Genomic DNA, 24,463 nt, shown 5'->3' on the forward strand with positions numbered 1-24,463 from the left:
ATGCAGCTTTTAATGCATGTGTGTATGTGTTTCTCTAAAATTAGAATCAAACCCTTTCCAAGATATAATCCAATTGTGCTCATAGATGTCTTTGAGAAAAATAACTTATATTCCATTAAAAAAAAAAATGTAAGCCAAGGATAAAGCTGAATATCTTGAAAGTTAAAATCTTCTTCTTCATAAGGGAATCATAATTTAAATTTTAAAAAATCTGATCCCATTAATTTTTTCTCAATATCTTTTCAAATGATCTAAAATACCTGGCAGATATTTGCATGATGAGCCCTCTATGAATATATGTCAATAGTGGAGTGACATCCATTTTAATAACATTTGTTCTTTTCCATGGGATCATAGGAATTAATATTGAAATTAATGAATGGTTAACAATCTGAGATAAACAATTTGAAATATTTATCTATAGAAATGTGAAGATCTTCCTTGGGATAATTATCCCAAATTGTTTATTCAATTTGATATGGCTGCCCAGAGTCTTCTGCAGTGGGTGGCCATATAAAACCAAATCAATTAAATTAAATAAAAATTAAATAATTAAAGTAATATTTAAAATGTGATCTTTATACATGATCACAATCTTTGATCCTATGGGAAATATAATAGACTTATTCCAATAAATAAAATAACCTGAACTAACCAAATTGTTGTACTATATCCATAAATTCTGTTAAAGCCTGTTGATAATTATAGATAAGGCATAGCATTTCTTCAGCAAAAAAAAAGAAAAAAAATCAATTTGTGTTGAACTCAAACTACCTTAATAACCACAATGTCCTTCAATTATCTGATAAAATGGGGCAAACTTTCTAAAGTCCTTAACTCTTGGAACCCATTAATGCTTCATCTATATAGCATTTCATCAATGAAGCTCATGAGGAAGAGCCAGGTTTGATTTTCTATTAAAGAATAACCATACAAGGATGGAGATGCAAACGAATACTGTGCCAAATTCTGCCTTGCAATTTCTTCAACGTTTTCTTCCCGTATCTGCTTTTTCAAGATCTCTCCATCACTGCAGCTTCTTTAGCTACCACCAAGCTGTAAGTAGCCCATGAGAATAATCTTGGGATTTAATTCAACCATGAGAAGCCAAGGAAGATGTAGATTGCTGGAAAGTTCATTGCATAGTGAACAAGAGGTTATTATTATAGATCCCACAGTGATTCCATTACCATATGCCTTTTATAGGCATATGCCTGTACAGTAAAATTATATGCCTTTTATAGGAATTCACCAACTTTTTCTTCTTTGGGGGAAAAAAAATCAGAAGATCTTTTTATCCTCAAACTGAATATTGTTGAAAAATGCAGATGGAATTTTCAATACAGCAACCCTCCTACCTCTAAAATAAATATTCTTAGTGCTTCTAGCATCATATGTACTTATTGAAATATATCTCCAGAAATGTCATTTTGTGGATTTTTCTTCATTACTGAGAATTATACTTCCTAAATGACATTTCTGGCAAGGTAATCGAGCATATCCATAGAACAGCAAGTGCACATCCATGTTGCTTTGAAATAAATGTGGGCAATGTCTATGCATTGCTTCATAGATTACTTCCTCATTAGGTACAAAATGGCAAGATTCTATTCTTATGTTTATTCCACCAAGCAAACCATATTTTGTGCTTGATTTCTGCAGTATATTTTGAACTACTACATTAGGAAAAACAAAATCTGTTTTATACTAGATTTTGTCAGCCTTAAATTCTGGTAATAATTTGATCTTAAGACCCAGAGAGAAGCTTGTCATTTTAGATAGTCTTTGACTGAAATAAAATAATAAAAATAATCAAGATAATCTTGCTGTGGGAGCATTTCTCCTTGCCACTCTGCTTGAATTTCATGTTTTACTCTCACTGATTTTGACTAGACACATCTGTTATATATTTCCAGAATGTGGAAAAATGAGTTTGTGGTGGTATTTCATCAGATAATTATTCAAAAGCGATGTGTACTTCCTCTCCATTCCTAAGGAATTGGAAATTGTTGGATCAATTCCTCCCACCCTCAGCAATTTTTACTACCATTGGCAAAAAAATATGGATCTCTTGCACTATCACATAAAGTTCAGAGTAGGATCAAAGTTGGATTAAACATAATGACAAAGGTGTTATGGAATGGAGTCCCCAGTCTGCATCAAAGAATGCTTATCTGAGAATGCTTATTATCAACACAGAATGATAGGGTCATTTTTTAGTTGTTCAAGGCAGGATAAAGATTTCTAACTCACCCTGTTCCCAATTCAAATGCTCCACAGAGTTCCTCCTTTGAGAGCTCAGCATGCTGGATGAAAATGTTGGCCACATGGCCCAAACCTTTTTTAAATACTACTTTTGAAGCTTGATCGAGCACTAAAGGGCCTCAGTGAGAAAGAAAAAGAGAGATAATATCATATTCAGTGACTGGCATGTCTACTTTCAATTCAGAGTGATTCTTTTACCCAGAATAGTATTAGTTGTTCCAAACACAGGAGCTTTTGGGGTGAAGATGAAGATAAGCTGAGAAAGTATTCTTAGTTTACCTATGTGTTCATCTCTTTAATACTGCCACTTAGCCTTAGAAATTGTAAGAAGAGATATACAATTGTCTCATCTACCTGACTGGCGTATGGAATATATGTTGTCTTATAGAACAGATGAGTAACTTAATCTGTTATACTTCTGTCCACCCTCTGCTTCCAACAATCAGCCCCAGTTTCTTCATGGAGAGGCATACCACTCATTCATTTTTTTCCTGGTGCTCTGGGTTTTCTCTCATGAAGCAGGAAGGAATTTGAATAAATTATGGCTAGGGTCAACACAATATTTCCTGGCTGAAATGGGTCAGGCAGTGGTTGTGAAGTCCTATAATGACATTCTGTGTTTACTCAGCGTTGGCATGGCCTATCTGCTTTACCCACCCTCAGTGTAACAGGGTGGCCTTTTCCTGATGCTCTGCAATCTAGGACAGGCTGGAAAGGAGTTGTTATGATGATAATATTGACTTTTTAGTTCAGGAACAAGCTACTTCAGTAAGAAGAGAGGGGACATCTTTTGCTTTGCAAAGCAATTTTAAGGTAGTGCTTCATTTGAAGCTTGATTGAGGCCAAGTACTCCTTCAAAGCTTTGCATAGCCTGAAGAAAGAGACCTCCCTCTCAACCATGAGGTGAGTCATTAAAAGTGTTTTATAGCCAGAAGTTTCCCTTTATACTGCTTTTTTGGGGGTGAGAGCAAGAATCTTTTTTGTTATGTCTCTTAGTATGAATGATACAGTCTGAGCTTAAGAACAAAGGAGATACATTAAGAAAATGACAGAATTTGAACTGCTTATACAAAACCAACACTATCTGTTAGGGCATATATATATAAACTCCTACTTAAATATGATACGGAGACAGAACAAATAAATAATTGTTTGATAAAATGGATGCAAAACAGTCACAACACAGCAATGGGAAGAATTATGGAACAAAACAGCCAAGTCAGCTCATCATCCCTCATGACAATACACTTGCAGTTCAAGGCAAGAATTGAGCTTCCCCTCCCCATTTTTCTCTCTCCGTTTGCTGAGCCACAACAGCATAACCACAGCCATATGAGGCCACTGAAAACCATATGCCTCACATGTCCATGGCTGCAAGAATAAGCTGCCCAACATTGGAAGAAAGATACAATGCTCTCTGATTGGGAATTAAAATTGGGAGAAAGTGCAGCAATAGCAAAACAGCATAGATCCACAACAGAAGCTTAACCAAATTCAAGAAAGAATGGCTTCCTTACATACCACACATCACACAGCAAGGCAAATGCAAACATTTACAGGATGGTTTTTAAGGCACTTTAAATGTTCATAAACATTGCAAATCACTAATACCATGCTTTTTTAACATTAACAATGTGATCACAGACTCCTGGTCTGACAGAATTAAATACTGTAGTAATATCTAAACAGCAGAAAATTGAATCTTGAGGTAATAAAATATATGGGAGAGTTTATTTTAGCAAGATCAACCATGTTTCGTTCTAATCCTGCATAGGGTGTATATATCTGTTTATGTGTGTTCTGAAAGTGCTGTTAATCATTTTCAGTGTGCATTACATTATGAGATGATGATGATGACAACGATGATGACGACGATGATGATGATGATGATATACAGAAATAAAGTAAGAAATAGTGAGCCAAAAAAATTAAGACATGAGATAAAGGAAATATAGTTTAGTTTAGACCAACTTTATTTATACTTCTCCATGCATTTCTATCCCTATAACCCACCACTTTTTCCACCACATTCCTATGCCACTTCATCCATTCCCTTTTGTTTTTTAATATCTAATCTCTCTCCTTGGAAATTTCATCCAAGAATCAGTCATGACTTTCTTGGTTTTCACCTTCCTCTCAACCTGTTCACTCTTCCTTTGTGTATTCATTGGGCAGTTTAATTCATATTCATTATTTTTATATGACCAAACCATAGTAAATTACTTCTTTTGTACAGATGACTCAAATTTGTATTCAATCCACATTTATTCAGCACCCATTCATTTTTTACTCTGTCACCTACACTTCTCATTACATTCAAGTTACTTTTATGTTTTTTTCCCACATATGCAACTCTCCCTTCCCTATAGCAAAGTGGGAGAAACATGCTCTTATACACACCCATTGTTATTTATTTCACAAAATAGTCATTCCCTATAACAGACCACATACTACCTAGTATCCTTGTACCAGCATATGCACATTTTAAAATTTCTCCATCCATTTTCTCATTTCTGGTAAACATTCTAGGAAGGTACATAAATTCATTTATCTACTCTACTTTTTGTCTGTTCCTATCAAACACAACTATCTTTGTGGATATCATATATTCCTATTTTACTCTCTGCTGAAAGTCTAGTCACTCACTAAGCATTCCATTTATTCTCATGCATCCTATTCTTCCTTCTTATACTGCTCTTATCACATTCATAACCAACCTTCAACTCCACACTTGAATAATATGTTTGATAATTCAACCTGATTTACTTTATCATATGCTTTCTCAAAATCAATGCAAACATGCAATAACTTTTTATCACACCCATTCATTTCTCAGCGAATACCAATTCACACCTTTTGACATGCATTTGTAAGCTCTTTCATTCATAATTAAACTCAGAGCTTTACTTCCTTGCATGGATTCATCAATTCCACTCCACATGATCAAACTACCTTCATTCAACTCTACTACATATCTCCTAATTCTGTTATTTTCACATCACATATCTAATTTCTTTTGTTCATTTCACTTGTTAACTGATGCTCTTTACCATTTACTTCTCTTACATTCCAAGTCACAAAATTCCATATACCATGGTCATCACAGGTGTACCCATAGGTATTGATTTCCAACCTCATGGCTTTGATCAATGAAGACTTTCACATAATGCTTTTTAGTATGACAGAGACCAATTAAACTATTTTACCACTTTTAGCTCTACCCATCTCACATGCAGCATTCCCTGCACAACATAAGGATGTAATACTGTAGGTTTTGGCACGTGTTGATCAGTATGTCACAAGTACAACCAAAGCCCAGTTTTATCCCAAACACGCTCATGTTATTCTATGAAAGCTAGAATGTCTAATCTAGAAACTACCTTGCAAGCCAAAGTGGAAGTATATGCAATGTACTGATATATATTCAGGATGCATATAATAATAAATAAAACCTTTATGAAAACTGTGAACCTAAGTGATACAACTAGTGTAAAGGAAATTGCCTGAATCTATACACAGTTTGCAACATACGAAAGAGGTTATGAAGAGCAATTCTTTAATATTTCATTTCACATTACAAAACTGATCCACCACATGATAGTTGCATTTCATTTCTGATATTTCAAGAATTTTGAATTGAATCTTTTTTTCTGTCTCCTAAAACCTAAAGAGAAAATTATAATAAAATGGGCTCACACTATGATTATAACAAAGTGACCATGTCCTGTTGATTGTCTCAACATTTAAGAAAGAGTAGACACTAAGTGATCTTTTGTCTCAGCCCAAAATATGCACAAACTCTTGATCAGAGTTTCTCAACCTTGGTAACTTTAAGATATGTGGACTTCTACTCCCCCGGCCAGCAAATTCTGGAAGTTGAAGTCCACACATCTTAAAGTTGAGGAGAAACACCAATATAGATGGCCACTTCAAGTCACCAGACCCTTCTAGAACCCAAATCCAATAATGGGTCTCATCCAGAAGGTTGCAGGAAAGCAAGAATGTTGTCCTCTCTATTCCATGTTCCCTCTCCTTAACATAACTTCTTAACCTAAGAATCCCCTTCTGTTGTAGAAGAAGAATGCATGAATCAGTGCAATTGTGGTAAGTCTGCCCTAGTTGAGCAACGAGAGCTCTTTCTGCTACCTGCTTCCATGAAATCAAGCCTCACCAATCACAAAGCCACTCTATTCCTGGGTTTCTGAAACTGAATGGTCTTGTTGTAGAAGCTGCAGCTTCTCTTCTACCTCCATAGTAAAACTCATGCAGCTACACATAGTAATATGCATGTTCTCAGATAATGTGGTTGAATAATGGCAGCTTTTAAAGTGGCAAATACCAATTAAAATGCTAACAGGCTTTGCTTTGCTATATTTAAGGCAATTAGATCCTGCAGATTTGTAAGTTTATCATTGGTTTGGCTCTAATGAAACAACATATATTGCTGTCTGAAGCAGGTTTCCCTACAATAGCCAATATTAATTTATAGATAAAGCAAATGATCTAGTTCTTTCATTAACTATATTACATTCTACTACATTACTACATGCATTTATTAAGTCATCAGTCATTGTTTGCTTCCACACTAGAGCCTTTTAGCACTCTAGAGGCATTGGTTTTCTGTAATTAGCAGGAAGTGGTATTAAAACTAAGATTCCACACAGTGTTTCATATTATCCAACAATGTTCTTCTGGTACTGCTCACCCACAGGTCCTATGCAGGAAAGGAAACACATGCACCACAAGAGTAACTTGTCCGTTTTTCATCTTCCTGCTGATTGTGATTAAAATATTAGTGTTGAGTAGCTTCTTAGCTTTCCCTTGAATTGCTCCAGTGTAGTTAGCTGAGATATTGTTATATGCATTTTTCATTAATTACTTCTATACCTACTTTTTTTTTGTTTGTTTTTAAAGAGCAAAATAGCTCCAGTTTGCTAGTAAATAAATACATAAAGCAGCTCTTCACACATGCACCCAGGAATCATAGCTATTTGGGGAGATGGCAAAGTGGTCATTTACCTATTCTGTCTGGACAGCACATGGTACAACCGCCCTGGGAATCCTTTACCAACATACCCATAATGCAACTTGTTATATGTTGAGTATGGTCTGCAAAGCTGTCAAATGCAGACTGAGCAATGTGGGCTGAAACGGTCCAAGTTCCATGCTGAGTATGGAACAAGGCATCTCCACAATTTCTTTACCATATCCTGAACTGTGAGTAGAAAGACACTACAGGGCTTGACTGACAGAACAGAAAGGATAATACGCTTAAAGAAGCTGACACTGCAGATAGCATAGATAATTGTTTGTGGACTGCTGTTTCACTGTAGTGTAATGGTCACATCAGTCTATTTTGGATAGGTGCCTGTTTTGCAAGTATTGAATTGTTCTCTCTCATTTTATGCAAATGTTGTAAAATGAAAGACATTTTGCATTTAAATTGTCCTCATTTTCCCTAAAATCCCCATGTTTTCCATTCATTTTCTCCCACAGCATGCAATTGTATAGGCATCTTCCCCCCAAATACATTGTTGCGTGTTTTAGTTTTTTTATGCTTGGGAGGTGCGCATTAGCAGTACACCTTAAATGAAATTGTCCGAAATCCTTGACCCTGGCTAGAAAGAATGGGGCAGGGAGAGCACAGAGGACTTTCAGATGGGTCACTCAGAAGCAGAAGCAAGGCAAACTGGTCTGTTAATAGGAACTGCTGGCCACTTGTGCAGAGTGATCAAAAAGAGAGAAGGAGTCTCTCTCCTCAGTAGAAACAAAGAGAGGATGTAGTGGAAGCAGGGGGTGTTTTACTCAGCACGTGGAAATGCAGAGTTACTGCGTGGATAGTTACTCCCTCTTCCATTCTGCATGCAGTATGAAGTGCATGAAAGCTGCTGCTGTCAGGCAGGTTGATTAGGAGGTGGTGAGAAACCCCAAATCTTTCTCCTGATCTCCTCTAAGTATGCCTATAGGATACACACGTTTGCAAGTATTTCTTCTATTCAACTGATATTTTTGAGATGTGTACCCTAAAACAAGTCAGGTGTTCATGTAAGGTGCTGTACCCAATTTAGTCAGACTTGGAGGAAACCCCCTGAAATCAATGAGGTTTAATCACAAACTAACATTAGCAACAACTCTGTTCTAAACATGGCTCTCTTTCATCCACCCCAGTATAAAGAAGAGCCGTACACTTCTCATGCTGGGTTCAAAAATCAGTATTTTTACCCTGACATGTTAAATAGCCCTACGGATAGCAAAAGGCAATGCTCTAAAGATAATTAGGTGCATGAATACATGGAAACCTCAAGCCAGTGGTGTCAACTCTTGCTGTCACAGGCATAACCTGTGTTTCATTGAGACGATGATTAGGATGACCAAGATGACTGAGGTTCCTGACAGGGTCACGTTCTCAGATCTTCAGCACATTAGAAGCAGGTCTGGTAGAGTCAAAGCTTAATTAATTCTGGAATAGTGGCCCAATATTCTGGACACAGCTATAGCTCCAAGAGAGCTGACTGACTAACTGCAGTGTTGGTGCCATTTGTATAATTGTATTAAAGATTTTTTAAAAGAATATAAAAACTAACACAAACTAATATAAAGTAAGAAAAAGAAAAGAAAGAGAAAGAAATTTTAAGAAGTTCAAGAAAGAAAAAAGAAGTAAAGAAAAAATAGAAAGGAAGGAAAAAAATACAAAGAAGTAGCTTCCAATTTTCTTTACAGCAGTTATAAGTACAATTATAAGTTTACCTCTTATTCTCTGGTTACATGACGACTCTCTTCTTTCTATAATCTATTCTGTTTAATCATCAAAACCATAAACGTTGTCTTTTCTCTGATCAAAGAAGTCAATTTAGCCATCTCAGCGAGTTCCATCATTTTCACCAACCATTCCTCCATTGTGAATAATGCCGAATCTTCCATCTTTGTGGATACAATAATCTTGCTGCAGTTATCATATACAAAAAGAAAGTTCCATTGCTTTTTTCCCCAGCTGTTTGTCCACCAGTCCCAAAAGAAAAACTTCTGGTTTCAATTGTATATAAATCTTTAAAATCCTTTGAATCAGTGTATGTACTTGAATCCAGAATTTTCTAGCTTTTTTATATATTCACCAAACATGATAAAATGTCCCTACTTTTTGTACACATTTCCAACATACATTCGAAATGCCTTTATATATTCTAGACAACCTCTCTGATGGCAAATATCAATGGTACATCATCTTATAAAAATTCTCTTTAAGATTATAACATAATGTAAATTTCAATCCTTTCAGCCATGTATTTTCCCATGGTTTTATCTGTATACTATAATCAAACATTTTAGCCCATTTTATCATACATTCTTTCACTTGTTCTTCTTCTGTTTCAAATTTCAATAAAAGTTTACACATTTTAGCAATTACATGTTCATCATTTGTACACAATTCTATTTCAAACTCAGTCTTAGAATGTTCAAAACCATAAATTATTTTGTCTACTTTAAATATTTCTAATAATTGTAAGTAAGAGAACCTCTGCCACCAGTTCTTCTCTTGATTTTATTCTATAGTCCCTTTAACAAAATTCTAGTATCTTATAATAGGTTAGCCATTTATGTTTGCTTATTATTTCTCGTCTATAAAATGCTTCTTGTGCTGAGAGCCACAAAGGTTTTTTTGGACACGACCTGGGTTTGTATCTATTCCTTATTCTCAGTATGACATGTCTAATATAATGGTTTTTAAAATCCACATTGACCTTGACTTTGTCGTACCACAAATATCCATGCCACCCAAATCTCAGGTCATGCACTTCTCACTCCAGAAGCCTTCTGTTTCTCAGCAGCACCCACTCTCTCATCCAAACCAAACAGCAAGCTGCAAAATACAATTTCAAATCAGGTAAACCCTCCTCCTTCCTTTGCATCTTGTAACACCTTATATATAACTCATGGTTTTTTTCCCTGCCACACAAATGTAGATATATCCTTCTGCCACTGTTTAAATGGTGCATCAGTTGTCAAAACAGGTAGCATCTGAAACAAAAACATCATTCTAGGCAAGACATTCATTTTTAGCACCGAAATTCTCCCCAACAATGACAATTGTAATTTTTCCCATCTTAACATATCTTTTTAAACTTAATTCCATACCTTAACATAATTATTTTGAAATAATATACAATTCATATTTGTCATAATGATACCCAAATATTTTACCTTCTCCATCTTAAAACCTGTTTTATTCATCAGTTGTGTTTGATCTTCTTTTTTCATATTTTTGTTAACATCTTCATCTTCTGTTTATTAATCTTAAAACCTGCTAATGCTCCAAATTCTTTTAATTGCCTATTAATATTTCAATTTCCTTTAAAGGATCTTCCAGAACCAACACCAAGTCATCTGCAAAAGCCCTTAACGTATACGTTTCTTTTAAATCCTTACTCCCACAATCCTCTCATCTTGTCTTATATCTCTATTCAATATTCCAGAACTACAATAAACAAGAAAGGGGACACTGGTCATCCCTGTCTTGTTCCTTTTTGTATCTCACAGGGTTTTGTTAGATCTCCAATAACAATTGTTTGTGCTTTCTGTGAAGTGTAGCTCGATCTTATCCATTTTATGAAGTTCTCTCCATATCTTCCAGAACCTTAAATGAGAAAGCCCAGTTCAAATTGTCAAAGGCCTTTTCTGCAACTAAGAAGATCAGCACAGCTTGTTTTTCATTATGTTGTTCCAAGTACTCCAAAATGTCCAACACATTTCTGACATTGTCCTTTAACTGTCTTTTAGGTAAAACCCACACTGATCCTCATGAATAAATTCTTGCAAAATTATTTTCAGTCTATCAGCTAGACTCGTTGTGAACAACTTGTAGTCATTATTCAATAATGGTTTCAGCCTATAGTTTCTTGTTAAAGTCAAATCTTGTCCCTCTTTAAGTATTAGTGCTATACTGGCCTTTTTCCAACTCTCTGGCATCTATCCTCCCTGTAGGAGGGATCACCATCGTGTTTTGTAAAGGTTGTAAAAGTTCATCCTCATAACATTTATAATAAGAACATAATAATCCATCTGGTCCAGAAAACTTTCCTAGTTTAATTTTTTTTACAGCTTCAGAAATTTCCATTATTGTTATATGTCCATTCATAATCTGTCTCTGTTCCTCTGTAATTCTCAGTAAATTTTGTCTCTTTAGATATTCATCTATTTTCTCTAGAGGGATGTCACTTCCCTTATACAAATTAGAATAGTATTGATGAAATGTTTTTTGTATGGCCGCATTGTCCAAGAATATAGTATCTCCCTCTTGTAATTTCAATATCATTTTCCTTTTCTTTTTGTAATTTATACACTAGCCATTTCCCTGGTTTATTTGCTAACTCAGTTTTTTGCTTTGCATAATTCATTTTTATTTCCATTTCTCTTACTGTTAACATAGGTAACTGCCATCGTAGAAGCTTAATTTGTTGAGAAATACTTATCTTCTCTGGAGAATTCTTTTCTTCTTCTTTTCTCTTTATTTCATTCAAAATAGCTTGGCTTTTCTCTTGACTCTTCTTTTTAAGTTCACTATTACATTGTATGAAATGACATCTAATAAAAGCTTTACTAGTATCCCAAACCATTCTACAATCAGTGCCTTTACCTAAATTATTTTTAAAAAATTATTTTAGTTTCTTTTTACAATCCTGCACTATTGCTTCCTTCTGAAGCAACATTTCATTCAGTCTCCCTCTAAAAGAATTAGATTTTCTTTTGTAAATCAAACTCAGAGGATTACTATCAGAAAAAAAAAATCTTTAGTAATATCTCTACTTTAGAAACCTCAGTAGCCAAATTCTTTGAAATCCATGTCTATTCTTGAAAAAGATCTGTGTCTTTCAGAAAAGTAAGTATACTCTCTTGAATTGCCATTTTTCTGTCTTCATATATCAACCAGCCCTGTCCATCAGATTAAAAAAAAACACTTTTGGTAATTTGCCTTGAGTAATTCTAATATTTTTCTCAGAAGTTCTGTCCAGTTGTGGGGAGATCACTCCCTTCCAATCCCCCATCAACCACCAATTTTCATAGGAAAAACCTATTAATCTGTCCATAAATTGTTTATAAAACAATCCTTTGTCATCATTTGGGGCATAAATTCCCAGTATCAAAGTCTTAACCCTATGTAAATTAACTTCCACCCCAACAAAAGTACCATACTCATCAGTCAATACAAGTTCTGGTTTTAGTTGGGGATTTATGTACAAAACAACTCCATTTCTTTTCTTTTTCTTTCTTTCTTTTTTTTCAGTTCCTGCTGAAATAAATTCTTCGCCCATTTTTTAATGAATTAAATATTTAATGTCCTTTTTTCTAATATTTTGTCTTGTTTCAATTTTTTTCAGATAATTATTTTTTTCTCTCTCTTTTGAGGAGCATGCAGTGCTGGTGCCATTGGAAAACTATCCCTCTGTAGTTGGCCTAGTCCATGTTACCATCTTAATGATAATGTCCCTTTGCCCAACTGGATACATCATTGTTAAGATGAAGCCACCACTAATGTTGAATGGAGAGGGCCTCTTCTGAAGGCAGCATTAGGCAGCCATTCATGCCCCTGGAGGGCACAGTCATCATTCAGTTCTGCTGATTTCTTTGGCAGCTACACACTGCAAAAGCTCATCACCCATAGATGATAGTGAGGCCAGAGTAGTAGTCATGCTGGCAGCAGCAATGGCGTTCTTGTACCCCTTTCCATTATCTAAGGGGGTGTATACATGTGCATCTCAGTGGGAAGTATCACCCAGGAACAATGAATTATGTAGAGACTGCTCATCTTGATAGAAACGTGTGTTGCGGGTTCTATAGTAAACAGTGTTCCATTTTGCTGTTGGGATGTCTTTAAAACAACAAAAACATAAAAAGACGTGAGACAAATTAATCACAGCAAGCCTAAAACAAATGTGAGATCTTTGCCCAAAGACCTGGAACAAAATTAATTCTTAATTCAAGAACAAATAATAAATTAGAACTGAAAGTCTTAATCTTTTCCCTGGGCTTGCTTTGCTAGCTTCTTCTTTAAATTTTAACTGAACATGGTTGGCAAGTCTCTTTTTTAAAATTAATAAATAAATAAACATAAATAAGCAACTCGCTTCAGTAGCTTCCCAGTTAAAGTTTCCATTACCCAAACTTAAAAACAAGAAGAGTTTATTACTGTTCAACATAATTGTTTTTAAACATTTGCACAACCAGAAGCATTTATGGATTAATACTATCTACGCCCAAAGTTCCTGATAGTGGCATTAAAAAGGTTAACGCCAGATCAGAATGCAGACACTTCACAGACATTATTCTTATATGAAAGTGAGAAATGTGCTAGAAATAATTCAAATAGAACAAATTGATGATTCATTTGGAAGGTCATTAGTCAAAAAAGTAATTTGCCATACTCTCCGTGTAATACCATGGTGAGCCAATTATCTAGAGTTATTGACAAGCATAGTTGAAAGGGAAAAGGGGTTACCAGGTGCCACACATTTTCTGCTATCTTTTATAGAGCTCATACAAATAAGAGGGACCTTGCACCAGTCAGGATCCTATATGTGCACAGAGGGAGAATGCAGACATATATCGGTAAACAAGGAAGTCCTCTTTTCTCGTTCTTCCAACATGGATGTTGAGGCCATGGGTGTCGGGGGGTGGGGGTGGAGAGGCCAAATAAGGAGAGAGGCTTCATGACTCTTGCAAATGATGGAATTTATATATTTGTATGAGGTGTCATGATGCAAGCACCTAATCCCATCATTTGCATGACGACGTCGTGAACCATGTCTCATTATTCTGACATGATGTTATCCTGTAATGGACTCTTTTTTTTTTTTTACTGCCTGAGGGCATTTATTCGTTCTTCTACATGCCCTGGGCTAAATGATAGAGAATCGTGTTATATTTGTGCTGCCCTAGATGGCTGTGAACTCTGATTACATTCTCAATCCATTTAAGTCTCTGCTGACAACAAGGTTGCATAAATCAGACTGTATGAGTGCCCAACCTCATGTTCACTCTCACCGTATGATACATTGTAGAAGAAGGAGCAGATACTAGGACTACATAAAACTTCAAAGGCTGTTTTGCTTTGATGAAAGTCTGTGCAAAACATCCCTTTGAAGCTGCTTTGTGAAGCTACACACACGCACGCGCACACACGCACACATTTTCAAAAGTGAAGTGAAGGAGTCATATTTCTTAATTTTAACTTGCTGAAGTCTCTCATCTACCTTTTTGGAGGCTGGAAGAGGCTTCTGTGCATGCATGATTGTGCAGAAAAGTTTCTTCTGGTAAGGCAGTCCGTTTCTGAGGAAATGCAAAGCACCTTGGAGGAATTAGGTTGCTGCCTCATCTCCATGAAGAAATTCACTTTGCCTCCTTGCCATGAAACACCTCACTGAAGCAAATCTAGCCACCTCACACAGGCCTAACAGATACCTTCTCCTCAAACTTGTAGAAGTCGGATTCAAGTTGAGTTAAGGTACCACAGAATTATCATGTCGTGAAATAAATACATGAAGCAGATAGTAGATCAAGCTGGGGTCTTTGGGGATGAACTGCTGGGCAAATGGACAGGACTGGGTTGAGAATGTCTATATATGGTTCCATGGTTCATCCACTGAGGTTATGGCTGTAATATTATGGTAAGGGACCAGTGGGAGTCTCCCTTCCTCACAAAGTGCCTTCAATATGAAGTGTATGAACAACCTATTTCATGGCAGTTCTGTTTTAATGTTCTCCCTGTACTTGTGAAGAATAAAAAAAGAGAGGGTATAAGGCAATGAATCTATTTGCACTGGGCCTTTATAACCAATTACTGGAACAATCCTTGAAGAAAGAGGGCTCCAGTTGTTTTTTTAACTATTTATTATGATTTTATTCATGGTTGTGGATGTTACATGCAAGTTGCCTTGACAAGATTTGTAGTCTGAAAGGCAGGTTATAAATAATAGTAATGCATGCATAATAAAGTAGCAAAATAAATCTGGCAAGATGAGCAGATTGTGGGCACCTATGTTTATTGGAGGTCTTCCCTATCATTATTCACTTTTCATGTGGGGCAGTCACCTCCAAAATATTGACAGCCAGTTATTTTAAGATGATCTGTTGCATCACAAGTTGGGCCATGACTAAATGCAGATCATGAGGTCTCTTGGTCCACAATGCCTTCCATCAGGTCTTCACCAGCCCCATTCTGAGTGACAAGAGTCATTTGTTCCACCCTGCTCAATCCTTGATGGATTAAATGCGCCTGATATAGGAAAATACTGGGCTTGCTGAAAAATGTGAATCAAAGGGTATCAGTCTCAAGCAGCAATTTCTTTCTTCTCTTCTGCCTTCCTTCCTACGGATCTTACGCTGGTGCATTCCAAGATTTGAAAATTCTGTCTTTGAAAGCTAAAGCAGGAACTAAGCTGGGGTGGATAAGTCTTCCAAATCTTTCTATCCTTCCACTTTGGGACAAATTTTAGATTTATTTCTAATTGAGATCAGTTATTTGTCTGCAATAAGGGGGGGGAGGGGGAATTCAAGAAGTGAACAGAAAGTTTCTTCTTTAGTTAAAGCTCTTCATCGTTGGAGGGCCTGATCTATCTGGAGGGATAGTTCTGTAATGGGGCAGCACTAGATGGCTATGTTCACACAACCAGATCAGTTACCAACCTAATAGCTACATTCAAACAGGATTCTTGGCTTGATTATTTTTAACCTTATTTTTAGTCCATTTTGCTGCCCATAGTGCCTTTGATAGATGGATGCCCAAAATAAATAAATAAGGTTAGTTTGTGGTTTGTTGTATAGTGCAAACCAGAAAATGAGTTAATTCAGTAGTGAAGACAGCAGTTCAGCTAGTTATCAGTTGAAAGTGTTTGAGACATCATCCCTGTTCACCAAATTGTTTCTTCTGTGGTATGAAATAGAGGAGGGATCATCTAGTGTCCTATTTTCTATCTGTTTTCTACTGCTTTTATGTACATAAAAGGGTTAAGTCTGGAATAACCAAAAGCCACTCGTTCCCTTTGTGCTCATGATCCACAGTGTTGTTTCCAGTCACTCTGGAAAGTTCTATGCCATTTGATATAGAGATAGATATAAATAATGTTTATCTCATACCTGTTGATCATGTCTCTCTCTCCCTGCTTTTGGCCTGTCTTTTATTTTGTTTTTGCCAGTAAATTGTTTTTGACTTTGGTGATGTTTAATAAATAAACATCAAGCCATCGAACCGAGCAGCCTGCGTGCTTGCTCTGATCCGGATATAAGGACTGAGTGGGAGCATGCAGGGTGCAGACTAAACTGGAAATTACCCACAGCAGTTTTCCAGCAAGACTCTACTGAGTTCAGTGGGACTTATACCCCTCCAGATATGCATGCATAGGATTGCAGACCAAGGGACTAATAACATTTTGGCCACAATGTGATGCAGGTTTTGCTAAAAGCCACCAATTGTCTTCGTCTTTGGCAAGTCTGATTCCAGAAGGTACCCATGGCTACATTTTGCCCATATCACAAGAACCCCAGAGGACTCTTCACTCCCAGGCCTCTTCCACCCAGGCCATTGCCATCTTCAGAAGGGTCTAGAAGAGGGGGAAAGGGTAGTTAGGCTTAAGCGCTTCCTACTTCACCAAGGGGAATTCCACATTTGGTAAGCCCCATCCAGCAGATTCAGTCAGGCCCCTGAATGTATCAGCAGTCAGAGGAACAAGAGGTGTGCAGTGCGGGATGCAAGACCCCCAGTATCTTTATTTTAGATTTTTAGAGGGGATGTGTATTTTATTCTGCCATGAGCTGCATAGGGAGCCCCTTTGTGGAATGATATTCTGTGCTCCCATCATCCATCAAACTGCTTGCAGGTTTCTCTGGTTCCCTTATTTCCAGCTCTACCTAATGAAGGTTAATTTTGCATTTCTTCTTTTTAATTGGTTGCTTTTGTTGTATTAGCAGTGGAGAGAAGATGGGTGATTTTATTGCAAGTGCTTATAAATGCAAGATAGGGAATTCCTGTTTGGAAAATAAGAAAACACCCTTTGACTGCAGTTCCGTGAAACGTTCAAAACTTTTTGTGGCATCCTGGTGAATTAGCAATCAGATTCCATGCTAAATGTTTCTTTGTTAGCCCAGCAATTCTTCAGATCAGAATCATTTAAAACAGAAATAATTGAAAGCAGTGATAATTGGGAATTTGGCTCTCATACAGCATATAGGATCCAGCTCACCCATTTCTCATTTAAAGCACATCATATCCCATCATTAAAATGGTCTTAAAATAAGGCGGCCAGCATCACTACAGATGCTGAGGTCATAGGTTTTTTCCCTGAGCAATGTGAACATATTGCTTTGTGGATTGTATAGATTGCTGAGTCCTTGTAACCTTGGAGAATTTGGGTAGAATGAGGCTGAAATGGTTCAGTGTTCACGTGGAGCAAAATGACCACTGAGAAGCAGAGCTGAAAGCCCATCTTCAGCACAGACACTCTCAACTGAAAATTCCCTCCCCAAATGATTGGAAATTAAACTGTAAATCAACTGTGTTTGCTCATCAAGCACTATGAGTTCAATCTGCAAAGCTTATGGGGAGGGGGATGCTGGGGGGGGATGCTGGGGGGGGGGAGCTGACAAAGATACACCAATTGCATGCCAGTAGTTCAGGAGCAAATAAAGATATTCTTTAAATTAAACAATTAAACTCAATAGCACTTAGCATGGCCATCTTTGCTCTGAATGGATTCGTGGCAAGACGTATTAGGAGAGGCGGCTGATCTTTTTTGTCAACAGGCATATATAACCTCAGAGGGTTTTTTTTTTTCTTTTTTTCATAATGCATTGCACACACATGCAGTTATATATGAAGGCATGTAAACTTCAGACACGTAAGGAATCCCAGCTGAATGACATAGATTCATTGGGTCTGATGTGAATGACCCAAATCTGCTTTTTTTTTCCCTCCATGACATTTTCTTAAGCATTTCTAAACTGTCTGCCTGACCAAAACAGATGTAACGCTGCAAATGTTAAATGGTTTAAGCAGTGAATAACCACAAAAAGGAGCAGATTGGAAACAACTGAAGTGTTCAACAGGGTATCACCAGTTATCTCAGCAAGGTACTGCACTTATCACAGTACGATATCACCTCACCTAACATTTTAGAGATAAAAATAAGGACATGCTCCATCACAGATAATGCTGTAAGCACTGATACCAAGACCCCCCTCCCCAATCTCCTTCCATACTTGCCCAGTGTTATCCCTTGCTGGAAGCACTAGACTACCTTCTGTATTCTGTACATTTTTATTCTGCAATTGCCTGTCTGTCCGTGATGTATCTCAGTTAAAGTTATCCTAGAAAAACACAATTGTTCCACAACATGCTCTCAACAGTTCAAAATATACCTCTGCTGTTTTGATAGCTGAAGTAAATGTGTGAAATGGGAAGCTATTCCATGCACTGCATGAGTCCACAGCGTAGGGATGTTCAGATCAGTCTAAATCCAGTCTACATCGGCAGTGCAATTTGATGTATTATTCCATTCCATCAAATCTTTTGCAAATAGCTTTTTTCTTAAAAAAAAAAAAAAAGTGCTGGGAAATCTGCCTCAGTTTTCATTCACAATTTTCTCTAACTTGAGCTCTGTACACAATTTTCCCTTTAGTACACTTAACACAAGCAAACCAAAAAAAACCCCAATTATTTATTTATTTAGCTGACCACATGGAACACACAATCATCTTACAATAATCACGACAGGAAGCAAAACATTAAAACAGACATTCCACACAGGGTGTTAACGTTCTTTCTATAAAAAAAACTTAGGTCCACATTTCAGCTCCCTATGAAAAAAATAAACATCATTCATAGTTGCCAGGTCCGTGTTGTGTATCTCTAGTTCTTGGTAGCAGTCCAGTGCCGCAAGGTTGTACCATAACATTAATAGAAAAAAATGAAAGTGAATTGGACTGATATATTTAAACAAATGCAGTTGCATCGACTCATTCAAACAATAACAAAAAGAGAGACAAATCAGTGACAGGATATCTTGAACAGCACTAACCAAAATATAGTGAGCCAAAAGGGTTTATTGTGCTGTTTTTCAGCCTTGATAATGCTGGTTAATGCTGGTTAAATAGCATATTCAGGGATGCTAGAATGGCAGAGAAGCTCCAGGCCACAGAATAATTTCAAAAATTAAAACAAAAACTATTATTTGATAATATATTGCAATGTTTATATATGTGTAGAGGTTCCCATATTAGGCCTAACACGTAAATCTGTACAACATTCAGTGATGTCATCCCACCTTCCTGTTTCAGCCTAAAGCTGAAAAATGGGTTTAGTTATTTCCTGTCTCTAATTTTGTACAATTTAATAGTTTTCCAGCCTGAAGACTAATATATGAATCCTCTGCAGCCATTCTGATTATCAGCAGCAATGGAATAATATGGCTGTCACCCCAGAACACTGTGTTAAGTTTTTAAGGTAAACCCTGTCCTAAACATTTATCTAGGAGCAGAGCAGATTTTAAGTTTATACACAAGAGGACAAAACTCTTTTGGAGATAAGGCAATATAACTAACTTTTCACTGAGAAAAGTTAGTGTTCGCTGAAAACATCAGAATCCTAACTATGGATTAAAGAAGTCTCATTGTATTCACTCATTTCACACCCTCCCATTGAAATCGGTGGGAATGACAGTATGTTGTTTAGCTATATTTCAAGAGGAAGTCTTTAGAAGCATGAATTATAGCAAGATCTTGAAGGTTACAATCTTTGACTGCAATTTAGCCAAAGATAAGTGGTTTCAAAGTTCATTGATTTCACAATGGGGGAAAACATATCTCTCCCAGTGAACTCAATGAGTCTAAATAATTCCTGCTTTCCATATCTTTTATATTTTACTTTGGTTGTATAGAAAAGCACCTGAAAACAGATGGCAGATATTGGAATCATGGAGATGTCAAGTGACATAATAAATGCAGTTCTACTGAAATTGCTTTGGGGATGTGAAAAAAAAGTTGCTTGCCATCTCATTCCTCTACTTTGAAGATGCTCTGTTTTTGACAATGGAGTTGCAGCTATGTGATCTGTGGAGGAATTGCACTGTGAAATTCCCCCCATCCCATTCTCCCAGACCATCTGAGTAAATATTTTAAACCCCGCATGCACTATTCCCAGTACATCTGCATTTTATAAACTTTCTTATTTGTCACAGTTTGATGTATGTTTCATATAAAAGTTAGTTTTAACCTTTCTTCTGTGAGCCTGAAATTGAGGAAACATGCAATGTTTCGACAGCAACTGCTGTGTTTTGAGTGAGTACCAGATGCCTTCAGCAATGCTCTACAACATTCACTGTTTAATAGCTTAAATTTGTGGTCCTTTAAAGGTCAGGAAGGAGGAGGAGGAACATTTATTCCTTCAAAGCCTTAAGTACACTAGGTGGGTAAGTATTTCTTTTGTTAGATGCTTGTTTAAAAGCAAATGAGCTTGTTGATGTTCATAAGGAGCAAAATATTCAGATGTGCAAAGTGGCAAAGGTTAATTTTGGTGTTTCATGATGAAGCATTCCATGATTCTTTAGTTTTTAAGTATGGGTACAGAATAGAAAAGTAGTTTTAAAAATGCTCAGCTTTAAATTTCTGATGCCATGTTTCTCCCTTTTTACAGTCCAGGATTATTCCTATGAATTTACAGAGGATGATATCTCATTTCTTCATGCTTGTCCATATAGTTAGTTCTGTTATATGAAAAAAGATGCTGGAGGTGTAAGAAATTTGAGGGCTCACTGTCAAACATGATATGGTTATGTAATCATTTAGTATCTTTTTGGGATTGTGAATTAATGTATATTAATAGATTTACAGGACAATTTTAAAATGTGAAAGATGTTAATGTAATGTTGAATTATATACCAAAGCTTTGGAATTTGACTATTTATCAAGAATCGTGGTTGTATTGAGCATGGGGGGGGGGGTGGCAAAAAGAATTACATTAAGAAATTGGAAAAGTGATATTATTCCAAATGTCAAGGGATGGTTGTCAGAAATGTATGATCTATTTGTTTTGGGAAAGGCAGTATTTTCTACCAGTCAAAGCATGCAGCAATATGTGTTATTATGGCAGAGATTTTGTAATATCTTACAATAAAATCTTGTACTGTTTATATTACAGAAATGAATTGATTGGTAAACCAGTGACTACTGATAAATACAAGATAGGGGTTTTTTTCTTTTCCTTCTTAGTTTGTGTTTTTAGTTTGTATTTTTAATTTTTTTAGTTTCTTTTTTCCCCCTAAGATTAAGGATTGTTTTGCTACAAAAAATAAAGATATTAAATAGAAAAGGAAAAAAGGAAAAAAGGAAAAAAGGAAAAAGGAAGAAAAGAAAACCTGTTGCTTCCTTGGGGAAGCAAACATCAAGGGTGGGCATTCTTTCCCTTTTGGCACTTTATCAATTTCACACCTCTTTTTATCGGAAAACCGGGTCTCATCAGCTTCAGTTTTTTAACGGACACAGCGCTTGAAAACATGATTTTCTCCTTCTTGCATGAGTATTCCGCCATGCACTTATGCTCTGATTACCTAAAAGCAGGGAAAATAGTCTTATGTGGATGTCATGGAGCATTTGTTGCATCTTTCAGAATTCCAGTTGTGGCTCTGTTGAGGCTGTATATTATAATGCCCATCTAGACATTTCCCCAACCCAGTGTCATCCATGCCATTCATATAGCAAAGTAACCAGGATTCAAGAAGCACCATGAAAGATGGATAGGTGAAGGCATAAAGTGGTGTTGAAGTGTGGAGTCCTTGGGGTTCTCTGAGGGGTGGGGGTTTTGTTTTGCTCCTCTGGTAGTTCTTTGATTAGCATATGTTGACTGCTTGATTGTGTGCCTGGTGGTAACCTTTGCTAAAAAAAAAAAAAAAACACCCCCACCAGCACTGGCAAGGCAAGCCACAGCAGATAAACAGAGAGCAAACCCCATCCCATTCTAGCACTGAAGATGTTACCAATGAAACGTTTGCAAGAAAAGAACCAAGCTCAGAGGACCCCAAGGACTCCACCGTTCAACCCTGAGCTACGCATATTCACCTCTATTGGTGTTGAAGTGCCACTGCAAAATTGAAAGGATTCACTCCAGCAAGGGGTGTTCATGTTCTTCTGCCTCTCTTCTGTACCTTACCATGTCCCTGACTCATCTGCTTAAATTTTGCTTAGATAAGGAATTGAGAGATGAAATAAACAAACAAACAAATGATGTTTGTTTGGGTATACCTCTGCTACCCATCTCTGAAAAGCGTTCCCTTTTCCAAAATGAAACTGCAGGTAAAATTCATTGTACAATCTGATTAACACTTGATCAAGCCCCTGAATCTCATCCTTAGGCTGCCAGCTGATTATCCACAGTGTACTGCAAAGTCATATAGGCAAATGATTTTTATTGCTGAAAGTGTAATGGGACATGCCTGTCCATGCCAAAACTTAAATAACGTTTAATACAAGTCATATGGGAAAAAAATGACTGCGCATGAAATTCATACTGCTTTTTAAAAAGTTTTGCTCTTCCTTCTTCCCTCCATCTAACTGTTAATCATAATTCCAGAGTTTATTTATAGCTGTATTTATTTGTAAAACTCATATCCATTGCTTCATTAAAAATAAGTCTTAATGGAAGGGATTAAAAAGAATTCTACTGTTGTGGTCCAACATGACTCATGGTAGAACAACACTAGCTGAAACAAAGTGTTACTAATGTTCATCCATCATCGGGAACAAACTGTTCTGAGGACAGAAAGAAGATGCAACATTACATGGTTACACTGCCATTCCAGGAAGTATTAAGTATTAAGAAAGAAGCCTCTGTTTTTCAAAAAGTCCATGCAGCTGAAAGCATGCTAGGGTTTAAAACATTAGAGAAAAAAAGAACCATCATATAAAGTCCTTAAAGTAAGTGGAATTCCCATCTACTCTCTTGAACCCATCTGATAAAATTTCCTGCAGATTTTATAAGTGATGAGGTGATGGTTTGTTATGATGTGGGATGTCCCAGAAATAATAGGGCAGCTGCTGAAATAAATATCAGTCATTGCAACTTTTATTATTAGTATTAGTATTAATTTATTATCACTATTATCTCCTATATAAGTGTGTGTGTGTGTGTGTGTGTGTGTGTATCTGGGACACCCTATCTTCTTGGTTGCCACTGATATTAGCATGGAGAATGCAGAAGAGAGTTAAGCCTCAGATGCAAGATCACCACAGGTAAGCAGGGAAGGTGATCCATTTGTAGGTTATAATGAAGGGTTGAGGAACATGTGGTCTCCAGTCATCGTTGAACCTCAATGGTTCTCAGTCCTCAACTACATAGCCAAGGCTGATGAGTCCCAAAATGTCAAATGTCTGGAGGACTCCAAATTGCCTTCCCCTGTTCTCATCTTTGAACTGACCCACAGAAGCTTATCAGACTGGAGGCTTTCTGCTTCTCTAATGGTCCAGCTGAACTAATTCCATGAAGTATAACAAATTTGTGGGCAAAAAAGCAAGAAAGAAATAAAGTCCAATAAAGCTGATATGGAACATTGCGTTAGCCCAGATGGAAAGTGTTTAAATGTAGTTAGGCTTTATAATTTCAAATAGTACACTTAAAACTGAAGTTCACATATCATATCTGTAGCTAACATATTGTTTATTGTAGGAGGAGGGCCATGTTCGTCAAAAAATCAGGAGTCTGGTAGCACTTTTTCTGACTAACAAATTTATTGTGTGCTGTTTAACTCTAGATAAAGATGCAGTAAATGCTTTCTCCACTCCTCAGGCACACTGGACTCTTGAATATCTGTTTGTAGTTTGTCATGAATGTACATTGATTTAATGATGCTTCAGTGATTAATAGGAATAATGAGCTGTAACAACAAATGAATAGCTTCCTGAATAAAAAGGGAGATCTAATATAAAATGAGCCTTATACAAGGAAAGCACTGGTTAAGCAGATGAAATGCTCTATATGAATATGAAGAAAGAACAGTTGTTATTTTTTATTGTTATTATTATTATCAACATCTGCAACATCATTATCAATATTCCTATTATTATTTAAAGCAGAGAATGTTTCTTTTCTAAAATAGCTGTTAGAAAAGATAAGTCTTCTTACGCACTTTCCCACAAAAATAACACCCAGAAAGTACAATCAAGT

Source organism: Python bivittatus, unplaced genomic scaffold (assembly GCF_059951505.1).
Source record: "Python bivittatus isolate LINGU-HERP-01145 unplaced genomic scaffold, Pbiv_v1 ctg000200_np1212, whole genome shotgun sequence".
NCBI classification, from domain to species: Eukaryota; Metazoa; Chordata; class Lepidosauria; order Squamata; family Pythonidae; genus Python; species Python bivittatus.